At 49.2% G+C, this 22,599-nt stretch overlaps 3 non-coding genes across 3 annotated transcripts; 2 read left to right on the top strand and 1 right to left on the bottom strand.

The window, feature by feature from the left end:
• Positions 1 to 660: 660 nt before the first annotated feature.
• TRNAI-AAU (transfer RNA isoleucine (anticodon AAU)) lies at positions 661 to 733 on the top strand. The gene has a single exon. It is a non-coding gene; the product is annotated as a tRNA-Ile (tRNA).
• Positions 734 to 2,845: 2,112 nt separating this feature from the next.
• On the bottom strand, positions 2,846 to 2,918 carry TRNAK-CUU (transfer RNA lysine (anticodon CUU)). Its single transcript has one exon. It is a non-coding gene; the product is annotated as a tRNA-Lys (tRNA).
• Positions 2,919 to 13,697: 10,779 nt separating this feature from the next.
• TRNAP-AGG (transfer RNA proline (anticodon AGG)) lies at positions 13,698 to 13,769 on the top strand. The gene has a single exon. It is a non-coding gene; the product is annotated as a tRNA-Pro (tRNA).
• The last annotated feature ends 8,830 nt before the right edge of the window (positions 13,770 to 22,599 follow it).

Raw genomic sequence — 22,599 nt, 5'->3', positions numbered from 1 at the left:
AGCCTCATGAGTGTTTCCCTTTCAAAACTGTAGCCATGGCCCAAGGAAATAGCTCTTTCAAGGATCTTTCAATAGACCTTTCAGTGTGCTGAGAATTACTTTTCTTAAGCAAGTGTGAGGAGAGAGAATAAAACTGGTGTTTAACCATTTGTATGTTCTGTAGTTGTTAAAGAAATTCTAGGCTTCGGTTACGCACACACACATTTCTTTGTTATAAGCTGTTGCAAATGTCCAGGCTGGAGCCTGGCTCTGCTTTTCTACTTTTTTCCCCACGGCTATGTCTGCACTGGAGAGTTTTTTTCCAAAAAAGCTGCAGCTCTTTCAAAAAGTCCTGTGGAGCATCTACACAGGAAGGCTGTGGCTCCACTGCCCAGCCCTTTTGGAAGTGGCATGGAAATGTGGCCAATGGGAAATGCAAATGAGGTGCAGTCTTAAATATTGCATGTCTCATTTGCATAACCACTTGGGACCTCAATTCTGGAAGAGCTGATATACAAAGTCCCAGTTGTGAGTGCAGCTGCTTCCCTCTCCTCTAGCAGCTGAGCTGGAAAAGGACTCCCCTCAATTTCTATTCGGTCCCCCATCCACATGTGGCAGGGCAAGCCGTGGCTTGAGGATGCAATTTAGTGGAGGGCAAGATACTACTCCTGGGCAAGTTGAGCTTCTGTAGTGTAGTGGTTATCACATTTGCCTAATATGCAAAAGGTCCCTGTTTCAAAACCAGGCAGAAGCATGAGCATCTCTGTTTGTCTCGCTTTCTCTTATGCCTCTGAGGGCTCATCTCTTTCTGCTGTAACCTCTCTCTCTAATAAGCCCAACACCCATGTGACAGAAGAAGTTGAACCAGACCCTGTTGTCCAGGAGGGGAGCCCAGCAGATGCATTGCTGCTCGCGCACAGAAGCTCTCTCCTGGCATGTACTTGAAGGGTTTTCGTTCACTGATTTCATTGGCTGGGAATCACAGAGCTATCTTTGCCCCTCCTCCAACAGAAGATGTGCCAGGCGAGTGGCCCTGCCCTATCCCACATGTTGCCTCCCAGCCACAGTCTGCTCCTGAACCTGCCTCCCAGCCTGCTCCCCATCAGCTCCCGACCTCACAAACAGGCCTGGCAGAGAAGGGGGCAATAAAGCTGGAGCTGCTGTGCTAACAGAGCAGCTGGAAAGGAGCAGAGCATGTCAGGAGGAGACACAAAGGCTGCAGACCCTGCCCATGGCCCTGGTCTGTACCCACCCAGCAGGGACACATGCACAGAGCTGGGGCAGGGCCCAGCCCCAGAGTAGAGAATGGTCATGGCCAGGCTGTGCTGAGGTGCTCTGTGGCATTAGAGCCATCCCATGGATGTGTCAGTACCAGCAGCGGCACCTCCGGGTGCCCAAAGGAGGACAGATGAGCTGGGCTGCTGCCCGTAGCCATCAGCAAGACTGGGTCCATGTCTGAGAGGCTCTGTGGGAGTACTTTAATTGGGTGGATCAAGTGAGCACCACCCAGGGCAACCCATTGCACCCCCCTCCTGCACACTCCCACCACCACCTGCAAACTGTACCCATCACTCACTCACTGCCCCCATCACCCGCACACCATCCCCACCACACACACAGACACACACACACAGACACACACACACACACACACACACACACACACACTCTGCCCCCACCACCTGCTCACCGCTCCCACACATAACACATGGGGAGGTTGTGACAAATTAAACTGATTCCTTGTTAAACAACCTAAAAGCTCACATTTAGAATGGAAAATAACAACCACCAGCATAACTAACTATGTACAATGGGGGGATAACTATATACACTAACTATTCACATGGGAGGCCATGGGGCACATGGGACTTTCCGAGGGTGAGGGTGCTGGTGGTTGTGGTCTTCTCCATGGGCTGCGGTGTGCCCAGGCCCTGGCATGTGGGGGTCATGCCCTGGGGGCGTGTGCCCTGTGGGGTTCGTGCCTGACAGTCCACCGCCATGGTCTGGGAATGACCAGTGGGCAGATGTCTGGCTAGAGCTGTAGGAGGGGATGTCCAGCACAAGCCCAAACTCTGTGCTGGATCACTTGGATGGTGGGGCAGATGGTTCCGGCTCTGTCCCTGGAGATGGGGGGCTGCGCTCTGGTCCAGACTCAGACTTCTCATCCTGCTGGGGCTCCTTAGCCACGGCATCAAGGAAGACCAGGAGAGAGTAGATGTCCTTGGGCCCAGGATGGCTTTGAGCTCCCGGTAATAGGGGCAAGTGTTGGGGACAGCCCCCAGACCAGATGGTCGAGTCCTGCACCCAGGCATAACCCTGCTGCAACTCCTTGACCTTACTCTTGGTATGGTGAGGTGGGCGGGAAAGGTTGACCCCAGGTGGTCAGGCCCTTGGCCAGCTGGGTGAACACTTCTGCATTCCATTGCTTGCTTCCCATTACGTGGAGCACCTCCTCCTCACTCCAGAGGTCACAGAGCTCAGACTCAGTGCAGGACGGGCCCCACTTCCTGTTCCAATGGCTGGAGGCCTGAGAGCCACGGGATGGCCTGGTGGGGGAGCCCTGGTGGCACTCAGGGGCTGGCTGACATCTGGTCTCTGGAGGAGCACCTCATGGTATGGCTGCTGCCTGCACGGTCTCAGCTTCCTGATTCAGGGTTTCCAGGTCCTTGCAGCTTTAAGAGCTGATTCCTGCCATGGCAGACCCCACAACTTCCAAGTGGAGGGCTGCAGAATGTCTACACAACTCCTCCTTGTACTGTCTTTGTTTGTACTAGAGCCAAGGAGAAGAACACACATTTCCTGCCAGAGGCCGGGACAACAGTGAAAACTGTCGGGTCGGCTGAGAACAGTAATGCAAGAATGGAAGGGCCCAGCATGGGGCTTGAACCCATGACCCTGAGATTAAGAGTCTCATGCTCTGCCAACTGAGCTAGCCGGGCCACAAATAAACCACTCCATAAAGCCTATCACAGAGGAGAAAGAGTCAAATGTGCCTGTCAGCTGGGCAAAAGTCAAATGTGTGGGGCAAAGTGCTCACAAGGGCCGGACTCCAGTCTTTGTTATCTGGGCTGCAGGAGGTGAGATGCAAAGAAAACAGACTGTTGGAGTGAATCTTGGCCAAGCCTCTCACTGGTGCTGCTACATCTCCCGAACACCTCACACACCTATGGCAATTTCTGCACAACAAATGAATGCTGACACCATTGATCTCAGCGCAGAGCCGGTGCAGTCAGTAGAACACGTGTCTTTTTCATAAAGACTGAACACACATTTGAAGAGAGTTTCCTGTGGTAAATTGCCTGTTAGTGACTCTCCAGAGCAAGGGGCATTCGTGGCTCACAGACTGTTGTGCTTCACAACAATGGGCGATGGGACGAGAAAGGAGGACCCTGATTCATTCACTCTTCACTTCCACTGGGGAGGGCAGCACCTTAACCGAGTGTTTTCCCTGCCTTCAATTTGCTCAGCATCAGCTGGATGAGGCTCTGACCTGCCCCAGGTGAACGTCGGTCGTCCAGCGCAGTTAGTCAAGAGGGAAGGAGAACGGGACAAAGAGGCTCCTTCTCATGCTCATTTTCCTCACCCTGATTCCTCTCCAGCCTCATGGGCAGAGCGGAGGAAGGAGACTAGATGGCCCCAGCCCTGCAGCCTGTCCCACATGGCTGGTGTCAGGGACCCTCTATGAGGTCATCACCTTCAAACTTCTTTTAACCAATCAGCTGAGGTGCTGTAAAAGGCCCTTGTGATGTCACTCCCACACCTGCCCCTGGCCAGCAGAGCTCATGTCCTGCCCCTGGCAGCCGCTTCGCATGGCTGAGCTGCTACCCCTGTGTCACCCCCACTCTCTCAGGGACATTCTGGGGCTCTAGCCGGCTGCACATGGGAACAGCAGAGGCTGCTCTGTGCCACAGGCTCTTTGCAGAGATCATCTCATCTGACGCCCCTGCAGATCACAGGCCTCCTGTATGGTGCAGTCGGGAGTGTGGCACCAAAGCGAACACCAGACAGGCACTTGGTCTGCACTGGAAGGCGCACAGGGCTAGAGAAAGCCCCACGCCCCTGGGGTGTTTGGAGGACATTAATACAATGACTGGAAGGGAAAGGACCCAAAGTCCACACTTGTGAGTTTGTATCATAATTCACATGCAGAACATCTCTGTGCTCAGGTCTGCACATTGCACAATTTTATTTCTCTCTCAAGCTTAAATTTAATTCTTTGAGCAGTGAGTTCTCCAATCCCTAATCTGGCCAGAGTAATGACCAATAGATAGATAGATAGATAGGTACCAAACATCAATCAATCAATCTATCCAATTGGGAATACAGCTACAAATCATAAAATTCCTTCCCTTTAATTTTAGTTAACTTGAATTCCCCTTTAATTGCAGCAAGGGAGGTTGGAGATTCGGAGATATTTCCTGTCAGGGCAGTTAAGCACTGGAATAAATTGCCTCGGGTAAGGGCAAAATCTCCATCTTTGGAGATATTTTAGAATTTGGATAAATATAAAGAAGGAAACTTTTTACATTGGTCCCCACTTTTCATCCCTGAAATGAGCAGCTCCCCCACAACCTGTCTCATGTGATCGGAACCTACAGAAATGTCATTAATGTTCATACATATAAAAGCCCATTTGGGCGCGTGTAAGAAAACAAGTCTGTAGAACGGAAAAACTTCATTCATCGGTGTATAAATGTGATGACGCAGACAACGAAACAGTCACAGATTTTGTCATTTTTAATGAGGTGGGTGAGCCTGAGACCCAGCAGCTGACTGGGTTGTGCCCCGCTTATGGAATTTCAGGCCCCCTGAGGTTTGCTCACCCCACTAGAGATGGTGCTTGGTCCTGCCATGAGGAAATGGGACTAGACTCGATGGGCACTTCAGGTCCTTTCCAATTTTTGAGCCCTCTGAGTCTGTGACTCCCACTGACCCTGGCCCTGCTTCACTTCTCCAGACTTTGGAAATTCTATGCGCTGCTCCTTGGCCTTGGAGTCTCAACTATTCTCTTTAGTGTCTGACACATCCCCTGCAGCCCCTGGGGGAGGCAGTGAAGGGGGAAATCACAACTGCAGGAATCGCCCCTGCATTTCCCATTGGCCAGGAAGGGGGAACCACAGCCAATAGGAAGTGGTGGGTGGTGCCTACGAGTGGCAGGGAGTGCATGGAGCCACTTTCCTCTCGCCCCCAGGAGCTGCTGTCAGTGGGTGGTGAACCTGCTTTACCCCACTGCACAACCAGACAGCTTAACCAGAGTTTGATATGCCCCCAATCTACGCTGCTGCACAAGGGATACTGCTGCAGCCCAATGCTCTGCAGCCCCTGGAGGATTTGCTCGAGGCACAGGACTGTCTACGCAGAGTCTCTGAGCCTGTATATCAGGTCTGGCATCCCCAGGGCCTCTCTGTTCCCTGGCAGCATGGCCCACACAGCACAGAAGGAACACAGGGCTGGGACTGGGGACTCAGGTGCCCAGCTCCCATTGCAATGAATGGAATCAAATGGGAAATGCTGAGGTGCCCTATGCAGCTGTGCAGTCAGCATTTGGGTAATCAAGGCCCTGCCATGGCTTCCTTAGCTGGCAGGGAGCCATCTAGAGCCCTGATGGGAGGAGATTCCAGCATGCACATGTGGTGAGGCTGGCCAGCCTGTTGGGAAGGGGCTTTGGCCATCTCCATCCCTCCTCTCGCTTGGCCACTTACTTCACCTGACTGGGAAGGACTTGGGCCCAGGACACAGCCTGGCCAGCCTTTCCCCACCCCAGGAGATGTTCTTCATCACAGGGGTCTTGTCCTGTCGTCATTGTGTTGACCTGACGGCCAAAATTCTTACTGTCCAAATACACCCTGCCCCTGGCAGGGTCTCCAGCCCATGTCTCAGAAGAAGGCTTAATAGTCACTACCTTTACATAAAGGACAGGCTTCCTTGTGGGTCTGGAAAAGGTGAGGCTTGGACTTGCCCAGACTCCCAAAGCACATAAAATCACATAAAGCACATAAGCTCACACTGCACCACACACCTCCCACGGGAAGGTGCAGCAGGAGCACCCTGCCAGTGGCACCTGCCCTCCACAGAAGTTCCAGCGGTTTTCTTTAATCTGCGTTTCCTCCCCAGTTCTGCTGGCCTCAAAGCTCCAGGAATCAGGGAACTGATAAACACAGGAGACCACTGCCGCAGCCACTCATGGTCCCCAGCACTTCTGCAGAGGTTGTTGTGGAACTCTAGAAATCCTCTTCAGTGACATTCAAGTGTCTAAGTGTCTGGCTGAATCACTGCCCAGGCTGCACCTGCAGGAAGAGGCTGGGAGCAGAGATTGTCAGCAGGAGCAGATGGGGCTAGAAATCAGGGATGGAAGCTGGTAAGACAGAGGCTTCAGGTAAAGGGCAGCCCCTTGTAGGGCTGAGGGGTCATAGCCAGCACAGCCAAATGAAGGGGAGTTGTAGGAAGCAGTCCAGGGAAGGAGAAGTGGAAGCTGAGAAGGGAAAGCCGAGAAGTGCCGCATGTGGAGTCCATGCTGAGCTGCAACCAGAAGGAGGGATTCCTCCAACAGCCACTGGGGGTGTGGCACAGATGTGGCTTGTGGCAGGGAACAAGAGCACTGCCTGGGTCACTGTGGGAGTGACAGGGAATTAAAGGACTGTAGCCTAGAAAGGGGGAAATGCCAAGTTATCCAGGAAAAAGGCAAAGCCGGAAGATGGACATTTGCGGCTTCCACCAGCAAGTGGTGCTGCCCCAGTGACAAGGAGGGACATAAACGCTGGGAGGACCATATCTTAACAGAGCTAATGCCTGAGCTGAGCCATCCAGCAGCAAAAGGCTGCTTCATTATACTGACCAATGAACAGAGGAAAAACATGCAAAGAGACATCAGTCCCCCCAAATGTCTGGGTAAGATATCAGAGAAAGGCAGAAGAAGGGCTTGTCTGGGACTTGAGCCCCGGAGCTCTCCCACCCCTAGAGGAACAAGCCACCATCAGAATGGAGGCACTGGGCATACTCCAGAACCAGTCTGGAACACACAGCCAGTGCTCTGAGAAGTACTGCATCTAACTTCACCTTTCCAAGGTCACTTCCAAGCTCTCTTCACAGTCCTGAAGCAAGAAACCAACTTCCCACTTGGAACAGGTCACAAACCACTCTGTCAAAACAAAAATCAGTCAAGTAGCGCTTTAAGGACAAGGAAAAGAATTGAGGAGGCAAACTATGATGGGACAGACCCACTTCTGCAGACCATAGCCATACCAGAACAGACTCGATATTAAAGGCACAGAGAACCTAAAACGGTAATCAAGGAGGACAATTCAGAAAAAAATGATCAAGGTGAGCAAATCACAGAGCAGAGGGCTGGAAGCTGGGGCGGGCGGAAGGTCAAGAATTAGATTAAGCCAAGTATGCAAATAGGCCCCTTTAGTGAATCAGAAAATCCCCATCCCAGTTCAAACGATGTGTTAATGTGCAGAAATTAAGTATAAAAGACAGCTCAGCTGTTTCCCTTTGAATAGTGGTGGGAATTTTTTTTTTTCCAGTAATATGCATACTCTTAAGTCATTAATAGAATGGTCAGTCCATTAAAATGTTGACAAACTGGTTTGTGGATCTGGAGTGTTTTGATGTCTGTTTTGTGCCCATTAACCCTTTGTTGAATGGAATTAGAAGTCTGTCCAATATACAAAGCATCCGGGCATTGTTAGCACATGTTGGTAAGAGAAACACAAGGAACACAAAGTCAGGGAGAGCAGCAAACACACTCTGTGGCGGGAGCATCATGGAGTTCAACTCAAGACTTCTTCCTCCCTGAGCAACACTCGGTCTTGCAAAACTCATCTTTGGAGGAAAAACAAACATCACATATCACAGTTTTAGAGAAAAGCAAAACCAACCCCCGCCCACCTCCCCCCAACACACACCAGCTGCACTTGACTTCTCCTTGCCAAAGCCTTCCCCACACTTCCTCCTGCCTGGAGGGAGATTCAGCTGGTGCTGCTGGGCTCAGTCATTCACAGCTCTGCCTGGTGAGTGTGACTCCACCCAGCACAAGTTGAGCTTCTTCTGGTGCCTTTTTTGATCCAAACACCATCAAAGCTGGGCAGCCCCAAGTGTTGGGGCTGGCAGGGAGTCAGGCGTGGGCACATAGCAGAGCTTTATCTGATATTCTGAGGAAAGAAGTAGAAAGAATAGTGGTACGACTATAGAAAAACAAATGCTCGAGAAATGATAAGATCATGAGAGAGATGATCAAATACAGCAGAGAAAGTACGTGTCAGGAAATACACTGACTATATAAGATTGCATAGAAGGAAGGAAAGTCCACTGAGGAATGGACAACAACCGCACTACTGACAATACACAAGAAAGGAAGTGCACAGAAGGTTTGCCCTAACAAGTCATCTAGGCAAGCTACTGCTGATGACACTGATAGAGAGATTGAGATCAAAAAGAAAAGAACATCTAACAGGCAAGCAAGTGGGATTTGGGAAAGATAAAAGGACCATACGGCAAATATAGACACTAAGATTAATAGCAGAGAAAGCTCGCTGAAAGAACAAGGACATCTGCAACTGCTTCATTGATTGGGAAGGAGGCTCTTGAAGAGTTCCACCAGAATTTCAACAGTTTCCATCCCACCATCAACCTTAGTCTGGACCTGTCCACAACAGTGATCCATTTCCTGCACATGACTACAACTGTGCAGATGAGCGATGGTCACTTAAATACCACCCTATACCGAAAACCCACAGACCTCTTTGCTTACCCACATGCCTCCAGATTCCATCCAGAGCAGACTACATGATCCATTGTAGACAGCCAGGCACTAAAGCACAACCATATTTGCTCTGAGCCATCAGAGACAAACATCTACAAGACCTTTACCAAGCTTTCCTCAAACTGCAATACCCACCGAAGGAAGTGAGGAAACAGATTGACAGAGCCAGATGGGTACCCAGAAGCCACCTGCTGCAAGACAGGTCTCACAAGGAAAACAAGAGAACACCACTGGCCATCTCAGATACAGCCACTACTTTAGACCTCTCCAACACATCTTCCGTGATCTGCAAACCATCCTGGAGAATGATTCTTCACTCTCACAGCCCTTGAGAGGCAGGCCTGTCCTCGCCTACAGACAGCCTGCCAACCCGAAACAAATCCTCACCACCAACTGAATATCACAACACAGTAACTCTAAACCGGGAACCAAGCCCTGCAACAAACCTTGCTGCCAGTTGTGCTCACATATCTACACCATGAATATTATCACAGAATCTTACAGCATCCATACCAACAGGGGCTCCTTTACCTGCACATCTACTAATATAATATATACCATCTTGCACCAGGAATACCCCACTGCAGTATTTACTTTGGCCAAACTGGACAGTCTCTATGTAAAAAACTAAATGGACATATATCAGACATCAGAAAGTCTCATGTAAACAAATCTGTGGGAGAGCACTTCAATCTCCCTGGACACTCACTAACAGATTTAAAAGTAGCAGTCCTACAACAAAGACATTTTAAAAATCAGACAGCGAGAGAAATCTCTGAGCTGCAATTTATTTGCAAATTTAACTCCATCAACCAAGGATTAAACAGAGACTGGGAGTGGCTGGTTCCTTCCAAAAGCAGCTTCTTTGCCCTGGGTGTTAACAGCTCCACATCAGACTCTGACAATGGGCCACATCCCCCTGTGTGATCTGACTTGTTTTTAACTCTTTTGATACAAACTACTGATCAACTACCGCTAAAAAAGCAGTGGGGCCCTTGGACGATAAAGATATAAAAGGAGCGATCAAGGAAGACAGTGCCATTGCGGAGCGATTAAATGATTTCTTTGCTTCAGTCTTCACGGCTGAGGATGTTACAGAGGTTCTTAAATCTGAGCCAGCCTTTTTAGGTGACAAATCTGAGGAACTCACTCAGATTGAAGTGACATTAGAGGAGGTTTTGGAGTTAATTGATAAGCTGAATAGTAACAAGTCTCCAGGACCAGACGGCATTCACCCAAGGGTTCTGAAAGAACTCAAATGTGAAATTGCGGAGTTATTAACAGTGGTTTGTAACCTATCCTTTAAATCCACTTTGGTACCAAATGACTGGAAGACGGCCAATATAACACCAATATTTAAAAAAGGCTCTAGAGGAGATCCTGGCAATTATAGACCGATAAGTTTAACATCAGTACCAGGCAAATTAGTAGAAACACTAGTAAAGAATAAAATTGCAAGGCACATAGAAGAGCACGAATTGTTGGGCAAAAGTCAGCATGGTTTCTGCAGAGGGAAGTCGTGTCTAACTAATCTATTAGAATTCTTTGAAGGGGTTAATAAACATGCGGACAAGGGGCACCCAGTGGACATAATATACCTAGATTTCCAGAAAGCCTTTGACACGGTCCCACACCAAAGGCTTTTATGTAAATTAGGTGGTCATGGGATAGGAGGAAAGATCCTTTCATGGATCGGGAATTGGTTAAAAGACAGAAAACAAAGGGTGGGAATAAATGGTAAATTTTCACAATGGAGGAGGGTAACTAGTGGTGTTCCCCAGGGGTCAGTCCTGGGACCGATCCTGTTCAACTTGTTCATCAATGATCTAGAAAATGAGGTAAGCAGTGAGGTGGCAAAGTTTGCAGATGACACCAAGTTGTTCAGGACAGTCAAAAGCAAAAGGGATTGTGAAGAACTACAAAAAGATCTCAGCAAACTGAGTGATTGGGCAGCAAAATGGCAAATGAAATTTAATGTGGGTAAGTGTAAGGTAATGCATGTTGGAAAAAATAACCCAAATTACACGTACTACATGATGGGGTCAAATTTAGCTACAACAGATCAGGAAAGGGATCTTGGAGTTATAGTGGATAGTTCTCTGAAGACATCCACGCAGTGTGCAGCGGCAGTTAGTAAGGCAAATAGGATGTTAGGAATTATTAAAAAAGGGATAGATAATAAGACAAAAGATATCATACTTCCCCTATATAAAACTATGGTACGCCCACATCTTGAGTACTGCGTGCAGATGTGGTCTCCTCACCTCAAAAAAGATATATTGGCATTTGAAAAGGTTCAGAAAAGGGCAACTAAGATGATTAGGGGTTTGGAACGGGTCCCATATGGGGAGAGGCTAGAGAGACTGGGACTTTTCAGTCTGGAAAAGAGGCGATTGAGGGGCGATATGACAGAGGTATATAAAATCATGAATGGTGTGGAGAAAGTGAATATAGAAAAATTATTTACCTTTTCCCATAATACAAGAACTAGGGGACACCAAATGAAATTGATGGGTAGTAGGTTCAAAACTAACAAAAGGAAATTTTTCTTCACACAGCGCCCAGTCAACTTGTGGAACTCCTTGCCGGAAGAGGCTGTGAAGGTCAGGACTCTATTAGGGTTTAAAAAAGAGCTTGATAAATTTTTGCAGGTTAGGTCCATAAATGGCTATTAGCCAGGGGTAAAGTATGGTGCCCCAGCCTTCAGTACAAGGGCAGGAGATGGATGGCAGGAGATAAATCACTTGATCATTGTCTTCTGTTCTCCTTCTCTGGGGCACCTGGCATTGGCCACTGTCGGCAGACGGGATACTGGGCTGGATGGACCTTTGGTCTGACCCAGTATGGCCATTCTTATGCTCTTATGATGCAAATGAGGCATGGATGGAAATGTTCTGTACCTCATTAGCATATGGGCGCATTATGTGGAGTCCAGAAGAAGCTCTTCCAGACTCCAAAATACATGTTCAGACGTGCAGGGCACGGGGATCTTACAGAAGGAAACGCTCCTTCCAGAAGCCCCCTCTTCCTCAGTTTTTCTTTCCTTTTTTATTCATTAATTTTTAGTCATTTCATTTTTTAATTCCTCATGAGGGCTGTTCAGTATTTTCACATTATTGATGCATTTGGGGACAAAATTCTTTGAGACAAGATTCCAACATTTAATCTCCTCCTCATAATGCCATACCAAAACTAATTATTTTCTCCAGGTCAGACTGGGGGAGGTCTCGGGGGGGGGCGAGCTATTTTGTAGCATCACAAAGCAAGCAGTTCTGTCACACCTTAAAGATGAACACATTCCTGTATGAGGGAAAGAGCTAAGTGGTAGTTTCATTCATGGTCACAGTTAGATTATTGCTTTGGTAAGGGGGCTGATAATAGGAAGATGGGTCCTCGAGCCTGAAGGTGTGTGGCCACCACCAGAAGAACTGTGGAACATGCAGCAGGGCCAAGGGATGGGAGGGAAGCTGGAACATGCATGGAACGAACTGTGATCTTCCCTTTCCTTTCAGAGATGGGGGTTCATGATGTCCTCATGCCACAATGTCTGGCTGTGTGTTTTCTTTTAATCATTCTCAGTTCTCCATATTTCCTTACACGCATTGCTGGTTAGGAAACTTTCTCCGCTATTAATCTCTGTGCCTATATATGCTGTATGGTACTTCTATCTTTCCCAAATCCCATGTGCTTGTCTGCTAGATGTTCTTTTAGCAGTGATCTCAATCGCTCCATCAGTATCATCATCAGCACCTTGCCTTGATGATTCATTAGTGCAATAGTTCTGTGCACTTCCTTTCTTCTGTGTTGTCACTAGCACAGACCTTCTCCATTCCTTAGTGGCCTTTCCTTCTTTCCTTGCGACGCTACAGAGTTGGTGTATTTCCTGAATCACACTGAATCATACTTTCTGTGCTCTATTTGATCATCTCTCCCATGAGCTTATCATTTCCAGGGCTTTTGTTTTTCTTTAGTCGTCTCACTGCTCTTTCTACGTCCTCCTTCTAAATATCAGATGTAGCTCTGCTATCTGCACACTCCTGACCCCTGCAGGCCCCAACTCTTGGGCCTGACCAGCTTTGATGGAGTTTGGATCTTGTAATGCATGGGAGGAAGCTGAGCTTGTTCTGGGTGGAGTCACATGGACCAGGCAGGTAAAGGCCGTGTTTACACTAGTCCCAAACTTCAAAATGGCCACGCAAATGGCCATTTCGAAGTTTACTAATGAAGCACTGAAATGCTGAAATGCATGAGCAGATGGGAATAAGGGGACTTTGAAGTAGGTGGGTTCTTTTCAAAAAGGAGCCCCATCTGGATGAGCCACGCAGCAGCAAGCCACGTCAATTTTGAAGTGCGGCGGCTGCCCGCATGCTAATGAAGAGCTGAATATGCATTTCAGTGCTTCATAAATAAACTTAAAAATGGACATTTGCGTGGCAATTTCAAAGTTTGGGGCTAGTGTAGATATGGCCAAAGAGTGGTGAAGGACTAAGCCCAGCCGCACCAGCACCCTGAGATCATGAATCTCACTCCAACCAGGAGGGACTGTGGGGAAGTCCTTGGCAAGGTGAAGTCAGGTGCAGCTGGTGTGTGGGGCTGTTTGGTTTACTTTTGTCTAAAATTGTGAGAAGTGACATTTGCTTTTTCTCAGAAGATGGGTTTGTTTTGCAAGGCCATCTGTTGCTCAGGGAGCAAGAAGTCTTGAGTTGAACTCGCTGATGCTCCCTCCAAAGAGTGTGTTTGTTGCTGTCCCTGACCTTGCGTTGCCGACATTTTTCTTACCCACAGTGTGGTTTGTGAACTGTCCTGAGTGTGTAGTTGGTTTCTTGCTTCAAAGCTGTGAGGAGAGCTTGGAAATGACCTTGGAAAGGTGAAGTTAGGTGTAGTGTTTATCAGAGCACTGGGGGTTTATTGAAACCTGATTCTGTGGAAAGCCCAGTGCTTCATTTACAAGAAGGGCTTGTTGGTCTAGGGGTATGATTCTCCCTTAGGGTGGGAGAGGTCCTGGGTTCAAATCCCAGACAAGCCCTTGTTCTACCATTGTCTTATAGCTGACCCAGACAGCTCAGGGACTCATCTCATCTTGCATGATTTTCCTCTGTTCATTTGCTCAGTGTAATGGAACAGCCAATTGCTTCTGGGTGGCTCAGCTCTATCAAGATATGGTTCTGCCAGTGACTCCACCTCTCCTGTTCAGTGTGGCAGCCCCTCTTGCTGGTAGAAGCTGCAACTATCCAGCTTCTGACTCACCCTTTTGTCTGGATGACTTGGCCTTTCTCCCTTCTGAGCTACAGTCCTTCATTTCTCTGGCACTCCCAGTCACCCAGACAATCCTCTCATTCCCCGCCACAAGCCTCATCTATGCCCTCAGTGGAGTTGGTGGAACCCAGGCGCACCCTCCCTCTGGTTGCAGCTCAGCAGGGACCCTACACTGACCGCTTCTGAGCTTTTTCCTCCCACCTCTCCCTGCTCCTTCCCTGGACTGCTTCCTAGAACTCCCACTTCACTTCTCTGCACTGGCTATGAACCCTCAGCCATTCCAGTGTTAGGAATGTGCCAGCAGGAACTCAATGCTGCTGAAGCAGCAATGAAGGGTCCTGTGGTACCTTATAGACTAACAGAAAAATTTAGAGCATGAGCTTTCGTGAGTTAACTCACTTCTTCAGATGCTGGTCCTGGAAATCTGCAAGGCCAGGTATAAATAGGCCAGAGCAAGGCTGGGGATAACGAGGTTAGCTCAGTCAGGAAGGCTGAGTTGTATTGTCATCAGTAGATCTGGAGGTGTGAACTCCAAGAGAGGGGAAGCTGCTTCTGTATTTAGCCAGCTATTCACAGTCTTTGTTTAATCCTGAGCTGAGGGTATTGAATTTGCAGATGAATTGTAGCTCAGCAATTTCTCTTTGGAGTCTGGTCTTGAAATTTCTTTGCTGTAGGATGGCTACTTCTAAATCTGCTACTGTGTCCTGGGAGATTGAAGTGCTCTCCTATGGGTTTTTGTATATTGCCATTTCTGATGTCTGAGTTGTGTGCATTTATTCTTTTATGTAGAGACTGTCCAGTTTGTCTGATGTATATGGCAGAGGGGCATTGCTGGCACATGATGGCATAAATTACATTGGTAGATGTGCAGGTGAACAAACCCACGATGGTGTGGCTGATCCAGTTAGGTCCTGTAATGATGTTGCTGGTGTGTATATGTGGGCAGAGCTGGCAACGAGGTTTGTTGCATGGATGGGTCCCTGAGATAGAGTGACTTTGGTGCGGTGTATAGTTGCTTGTTAGGATTTGTTTTAGGTTGGCAGGTTGTCTGTGAGCAATGATAGGTCTGCCTCCCAAGGCCTGTGAAAGTGTGGGATCGTTGTCCAGGATGGGTTGTAGATCCCTGATGATGTGCTATAGAGGTTTTAGCTGAGGACTGTAGGTGATGGCTAGTGGTGTTCTGTTGGTTTCTCTCTTGGGCTTGTCCTGTAGGAGGAGGCTTCATGGCACACGTCTGGCTCTGTTGATTTGTCTTCTCACTTCCTCAGGTGGGTATTGCAGTCTCAAGAATGCTTGGTGCAGATGCTGTAGGTGTTTGTCTCTGTCGGAGGGGTTGGAACAAATGCGGTTATATCTAAGTGCTTGGCTGTAAATGATGGATCGTGTGGTGTGTCTGGGATGGAAGCTGGAGGCATGAAGGTAGGCGTAGCGGTCAGTGGGTGTACGGTACAGGGTGGTACTGATGTGTCCATTGGGTCCATTGATGTGTCCAATGCTGCTGAAGGCTGGGAGGAATGTGTCTCCCAGAGATCATTTGCATGAGCGTATAAAGGGGTGCATATGTGATACCTTGCAAACAAAGGCTGATGGGTAGCAAGGAAGCAATGAGAATTGTCTATTTTAAACACATTCTTGTAAAATCACAATTTATGCTCACACTTAGCATAACAATTGTGAAATCTCACCAAGGCTCCAAGTTGTTGAGGGGGACAGGGCAGTCATCGTAACTGCACAAGACATGGATTGCACAGGGCTCCCCTGCTTTAAAACATTATAAAAGAAAAAGTAGAGAAGTATGGATTGAGCTAGTTATCTGAATGCTTTTGTCATATTGTTCTAAACCTGATAAAGAAATTAGTGAAAACTAGTGTTTTAAGGGTAGTTAAAGTCACCAAGAGCTGTAATTATTGGACTGAGTCTCAGGGGAAATTTTTAGCAAATAGACTGACTAGCAGTTGGTTATTAGCTCCAGAAGTGGATGGGTGCAGCAGCTGAAAGGGAGCAAACTGAATGCTGGACCAGTGCAAAGATGGCTTTGGCTCAGGTTCGATGAGGGAATGCATCAGTGTGATGTGTGGAGTCTGCATAAAATACATACTTGATGGGTCACTTTTCAACCTTTGTCATCTGAAAGCTAAAACCAAGATGCTTGAGAGGCTCATCCTTGAAGCCTTTTTTGCTGATGACTGTGCACTTGTGACACACAAGGAATCTGATCTCCAGCTCATTGTCAACAAGTTTGCTGATGCCCCTTGCTTCTTTCGTTTGACCATCAGCCTAGGAGAGACTCAGGTACTGTTTCAACCAGCTCCAGGATCTGTTGCTCTTCCCCCACTTCAAACTTAACTAAAGGAACAGAGAGTTAGGAACAGTAGAGGAGTTCAAGGACCTTAACAGGCAGTGATGTCTCTCTTCACAAACAAATCCATGCAAGAATCTGCAAGGCCACCCAAGCAATTAAGATATGTTTTCAGAGGCTTTTCTACAGAGCATCAGACAGTCTTGACACCTCCAGTTCTACAGCCCCTTCTACTTGGAGTTCTGCTGAAGCCTGGGATTGAACCAAGGACCTTTAGAATTTCAGTCTAACACTCTCCCTACGGAGTTACTTCAGCCACTCCTCCAGCTGTTGTGAGGCCATTCCATGTCAGTTGGGGATAATTTGATCAGCCATCCCCAGCAAGAAATAAGTGATGGCAAGTGGCCATGCCTGCTTCCCTCAGCTTGACTCTCTTCATTGTCCTTTCCTACTTTATTTCCCACATTGACCCAATGGTCACAGGGGACTGCAGCACATTGATGGTGGGGAAGCAGCTGGGATGTGACATGACACCCTAGAGCCAAAAGGATCCGACTGCCTTCTGCTAACAGGATCCTGGCGTGACCTGCTGGTGGCCAAGCTTTCGGGGAGGGGAAGGAAATTGGCAGGGCTACTCTTGTGTGAAAGGGCTAAGAGTTACAAAGATGAAGCGGGTGTTTGCCGATGAAAGTTTATGCCCCACAATATCTCTCAATCTGAAAGCTTCTTCAGGACTTCTTGTTGTTTTACTGAAACAAAGCACCCCCGAGATGATCCTTTGAAGAAGTGACCTGTAGGAATGAAGGACCCAATTCTGAGACTGCCTGAGGGAAGTTGGGAGAGACTAATTTCCCAGAGGAAGGTGAAATCTCAAACAACCAGCTGGTTTGATCTTCTAAAAGTGAAGGTCTCTGCCAGACTCTCAGCCTGTTTCCTTCACCTCTTTTGGCCTCCCTGACTTTTGCAGTTAGGTAACTAAAAGCAGGGAATCACCTGAAAATTGGCTTCACCCCATGACTTTAGCATTGTGAGCACCACGTTCAAAGCAGCAGAGCTAGCTAATTGACTCACGCACAGCCGATAGCCTGTATTTTCATTGGTGGTGCCGATCCGCACATGCTTCGGTACTCATTGTCTGTTTGTCCCATCCCTCCCCTTGGAAGGCCAGGTCATTTCTACAGGGCTCATTCCTGCCCCCACACTCTGCTGTCTCTGCTCATGGCCTCTCGCCTTCACGCTGCTCTGAACATGCTCTCCAAGTGCCAGGCCTTGGGGTATGGTGGAGACAGGCTCCTGAGTGTCGCTGTCCATCCTGTCGGGGTGCAGATGGACATGGGGAATAGCAGCTCCATCCAGGTTGGTACCTCCCTGGAAAAGGCCAGAGGCAGCCAAGTGTAGCCCCATGAGGCGGATGTCCTCTCTTCCTGCCAGAAAGGTGGGCATGAGGGAACACACCAGCGAGGCTTTTGACATCACCATTATCATCAATCATGGGCTCAGCACCCATTGGTCTCCAATGCCTCCATCACTATTTCCTTGGTGTCGGTAGATGAGCTCCACGCCAATTTACGATATCATCTTCCCATTTTCTCTGGGCTCTGCCTCTCCTATTCAAACCGACCATTATGCCGAATATCAGGGTCTTGATTTTCAATTCATTGTTCCTTTGGATAATAAGCCCGAATAGCTGTAACTTCCATTGTGGAACCTTCTAGGGCAGGTTCTCTTTGGTTGTGTCGTCCGATGGAATACCTCATTGTTGACCTTCTCTGTCTATCAAAGCTGCAGCCTGTGGTTGAGGAGGTGGAAAAGTGGGAGCCTGTGGAGGCTACAAAGACAGGGGAACTGTATGAGCTGCAGGCCAGGACAGTGCTCATCACAGTCACCTCCTGGATGGGTGAGGGTTGGGAAAGTGGCACTTGGCTGGGCCAGAAAAAAGGCAGTGGCCAGGAGGAAGAGGCTGGCAGGAAGGGTTTTACCTGGGGTGGGTCAGAGAAGAGGCAGTTCCCTTCATTCCGAGCCAGTGTTGGGTGAGACGTGGCACTCATGTCTCTCTGTTACAGGGTTGTGATCTAAGCAGAGGCAGGGGAAGAGGGAGCTTTGTTCCAGGCCTTACCCCAGGTCCATGCCTCAGGGTTTTCCTTTTGACCGTGCAGAGGCAATGGCTGAAAGGGTTTAAGGGACAGCACGGTCCCTGTGTGCCCCACCCCTGAGAATGACTGGAACAGCTCCCCCTCTCTGAACTCTCCAGCACAGCCCAGTGGTTCTGCAAAGCAGGTGAGAGGCTGCCAGAAATATTTGGCCAGGCACCACTGACTGCTGCTTCCCTAACGTCCATTTCCCTGGCAGGCACAGGGCCAGGGGAGCCACAGTGCCTTGCTGGGATGTTTCTCCTAACTTATGTGGGTGTTGTCTATGACAAAGGGACATGAGGGGAGAGTATCTCTTCTTGTCCTGCCTTGCCCCACAGGCAGAGGTTACCACGTTCCCAAGGCCTGTCACAGCTGCCTTTCTCCAAACCCCAGGTTGTGGTTGGATTCTTTCCAACACTCCTCTCCCATCATCCTTTTCCTTCCACATCAATGACTGGGCTCGCCCAGGAAGGTCTCCTCTGTTCCACAGGCAGACACAGGAAATCTTTAAGAGAGACGTATGGCAAGGAACCCCTGGGAGTTGAACTCCAGATCACCTGTGAACTAGCAGGTGTGTTAAAGCAGCTAAGACACAGTGTTTCTCTGAGAAAAGCTCTCTTTGGTGTCAGGGAAGTAGCTGTGTTAGTCTGTATCTTAACAATCAGAAAACAGTCCTGGGTTCTTAACACCACTGCCACCCTGTCATAGCTCCTTCCCCATCTAACAAGATAAATGCAGAAGTGGGGGCCAGCAAAAGTACCTCCAAAACCTTATCTACTAGGTTTTGGTATAAACTTCCCCCCAAAAATCCTAAAAACCTTAGATTTGGGGTATAAAATTTGCTGCCACCACTCAAGTAAGAATAAGGAAACCAGGGAGAGACTACTTGGGAAATCTCAGCCCCAAAAGTAAAAACCAGGACACAAACATTAACCAATACCAGGTTAATAAAAAGAAAAAAGAAAGAACTTTTATTATTACAATATTTGTGTTGCAAGCCTCATGACTAGATGGAAGAGTCACAAAGTAAAACAGATGGGGAGTCTCCACCATGGGCCTAGAACTTAGTTACAAGGAGAGTAAAGGAACATTTCTAAAAAGTGCACAGACATCAGATCCCACTTCCCAAACCAGAAAACAATAAAGCCTAATGGATCTATCGAAACTTTACCCTGCTTACAGAAGATGGGAGGGCCTGTTCTTGGAGGGAGATACCCTCATGGCTGGAAAGAAGAAGAAAGAACAGAGAACAGAAGTTGGAGGAGCCGAAATTCAATTCTTACCTACATTCCTTTTGGCCGACCCCACCTGGGTGAGGAGGTTAACCCTTTTACTCCCAGGCTGCTGGCTAACCCTCATGATCATAACAGGCACTTGAAAGACTAGTGAAATAATTGATGAAGTGATGAGCTTTAGTGGGACTGACCACCACGGACTGCCCACAACAACACTTTCCAAGTCCCCAGCACAGACATAAGGGGAGCTGGAGTTGCAGCCTGGAGGACTCTGAGGATGGGAGGAGTTGTTGGGTGTTTTATGTGCCCTTTTGGCTCCAGAGCCTGAGAGTGTGTTTACACAAGGGGCTGTCAGGGGCAGGACATGAGCCCTGCAGGGCAGGGGTGGTTGTGGCAGTGACATCACAAGGGCCTTTTGAAGAACCTTAGCTGATGGGTTAAAAGAGGCTGTGAAGCTGTGACCTCAGACAGTGCAGAACAATGGATGGACGGGACAGGCTGCAGGACAGGGGCCATCTCAGAGACACCCCAGGGCTTTGTCCCAGGGAGTCTCCTTCTTGAGAGCTCTGCCCTGGAGGCTGGAGGGAGAATTCAGGATAAGGAACGTGAGCACGAGGAGGAGCCTTTTTGGCGTCTTCTCCTTTCCCACCATGAACTGCGCTGGACGGCAGACGTCTGTGTGGGGAAGGTCAGAGTCTGATCCAGCTGGTGCTGGGCAAAGCGAAGGCAGGGAAAACACTCGGTTACGGTTCTGCAGTCCCCAATGATACTAAATAGCGGAAGTGAATGAGGGTCCTCCTTCCAGCTCCCTTGGCCTAGTGCTGTTCAGTGCAACAGTCTGTGAGCCACTGATGGACCTTCCTCTGGAGAGGAGCAAACAGGCCCAAACAGAACACATACCACACAAAACTCTCTTCAAAAGTGCAGTGTAGCCAGCAGGTGCCTCTGACCTTGAACTTGGGCTGCAAGAAACAGAGCCCTGAATGGTGGCCTGCACCCCTCCCCAAATGCTTCTTTCACCTTTGGATAGGCTGACATTGCACACTAGGCACCTCTCACCCTCAGCTGGCAGCAGCACGCTGCCCTCATTGCTTCTCTGCAGCTGCTTTTTCTCCCACAGCTCCTTTTCTCCATCCTGGGCTCCCTGAGCATGTGGCCCCACGGCACTTCCCCCAGCCAGAGACTGAGCTGTCCAGGCCCATTCCTGTGGAGATGAGATGAGAATCACGGAATCCTAGGGCTTGGAGGGACTTCAGGAGGTTCATCCAGTCCAGCCCCCTGCCTAAAGCAGGAGCAACCCCAACTAAATCATCCCAGTCAGGGCCTGTTCAAGCCAGGACTAGAAAACTTCTAGGGATGAAGATTGCACCACCTCTCTAGGTAAAGCATTGCAGTGTTTCACCAGCCTCCTGGTGAAATAAAAGCAGCACGACCCAAACACGGGACTATTACTGTTGTGACTTGGATTTGAAACCAGGTTGCTGTAGCCACAATGCAGAGTACGAACCTCTGTATGATCACAGCAAGATAGAGAGGCCAGTATTGTGCTTTTTTGCTTTCTCAGGTTTCACCTGAGAGTCCAGGACTCAGGATACGGCCCCAGGCATGGGCAGGGTTCTTGGGTTCCTGATGCACAAGGCAAGGTGAATGCAGCTTTCCCAGCCTGGGCCTCAAACCCTGAAACCTCCAAATAAGGTCCTAACCCTGAGAGAGCTGGGCAGGTTCCTGAAATAATTCAGAAATAACAGACAGATTTTTGCAAGGTGCTAAACCACATTCTCCTCGCAATCGTGCAGATTCCAAAACAGATTTTGGAATGGGGCTGCATAGTGTATTCCAAAACTACTCTGCTGTGCAGTGATATCCCCAGCATGCCCCCAGGGTCGCTATTCACAGACAGGCTCTGTTGCGCATGGATGTGCCATTTGGAAACATGTTTTATTTATTCTGGGCCTTCCTTGTGGCGTGAAGGCGCTTTGTAAACTAGATTATTTTGGAGGAATAATTCTGGAATAAACTCTTCTGAAATAACTCTGCACCTCTCTGGTCAGGGCCTGTCAGCATCATGTAAAGCACCAGAATGTCCACTGTGGCCTGTGACAGCTGCATTGGGGAGGCTGGTGCCAAGGTTGGAAGGTCCCGAGGAGTGGGAGGGAATCTGGTTTGCTTGGCCTGCTCCCTCTGAGGCCACCTGTGCTCCTCCTCCCATTTCACCTCTTCTTATCCCAGCTCTGCCTCTTCCCCTGAGCTCTGCTGCCAGCTGCCTGCTGCTCTCTCCTCCCCTCCCCACAGGCCTCTCCCCATTCCCCAGGGACTGACAGCCAACCCCACCTCTGCAGAGACCCACCCACCTATCCTGTCACCTCTACCTCTCTGCCCCTCTCCTGAGCTCCCATGGCCAAAGCTGCTCATCATGGACTTCCTCCAGGGCCTGCTCCTTGTGCTTCTGCACCCCACCCCCAAGGGCCCTTCCTGTGCCTTCCCCAGCCCTCTGCCCACCAGAGCAGCAGCAGCTGGGGGACCTGAGTGAAGAAGCAGAACTCAGGCAGGAAGAGGAGCAGGGCAGGCAGGGACTGGCACCACTGGTGAGTTACCTGGGCCTGTGGTGCTGCAGTAGCAGGTGTCCAGGGAGGGAGCCTGTGAGGCCAAAGGCTTTTGGGGTGAGATGGGGAATAGAGAAAGCCAAAGGAGCTGCTTCAGGGGGCTGGTGCCCTTGGCAGAGGGCTCCTGCTGCCCCTTCCTGTGGGAGGTGTGTGTTGCAGAGCTGGGAATCTGGGGAACCTCACCTCCCCTAGGAACACTCTGCAGCCCTTCCCTTAGCCTGGGGTGGTGACTCCCACTTGCTCCCTGCCAGCCTCTCAGCCTGGTTCCTTCAGCTCTTTGGGCCTCCTGCCCAGAGCAGCCGCAAGAAGGAAAGCAGAAAAGACCTGCCCA

Source organism: Carettochelys insculpta, chromosome 33 (assembly GCF_033958435.1).
Source record: "Carettochelys insculpta isolate YL-2023 chromosome 33, ASM3395843v1, whole genome shotgun sequence".
In the NCBI taxonomy this organism is placed as follows: domain Eukaryota; kingdom Metazoa; phylum Chordata; order Testudines; family Carettochelyidae; genus Carettochelys; species Carettochelys insculpta.
Note: the sequence above shows the minus strand (reverse complement) of the source record. Positions and strands in the feature narration are given on the sequence as shown.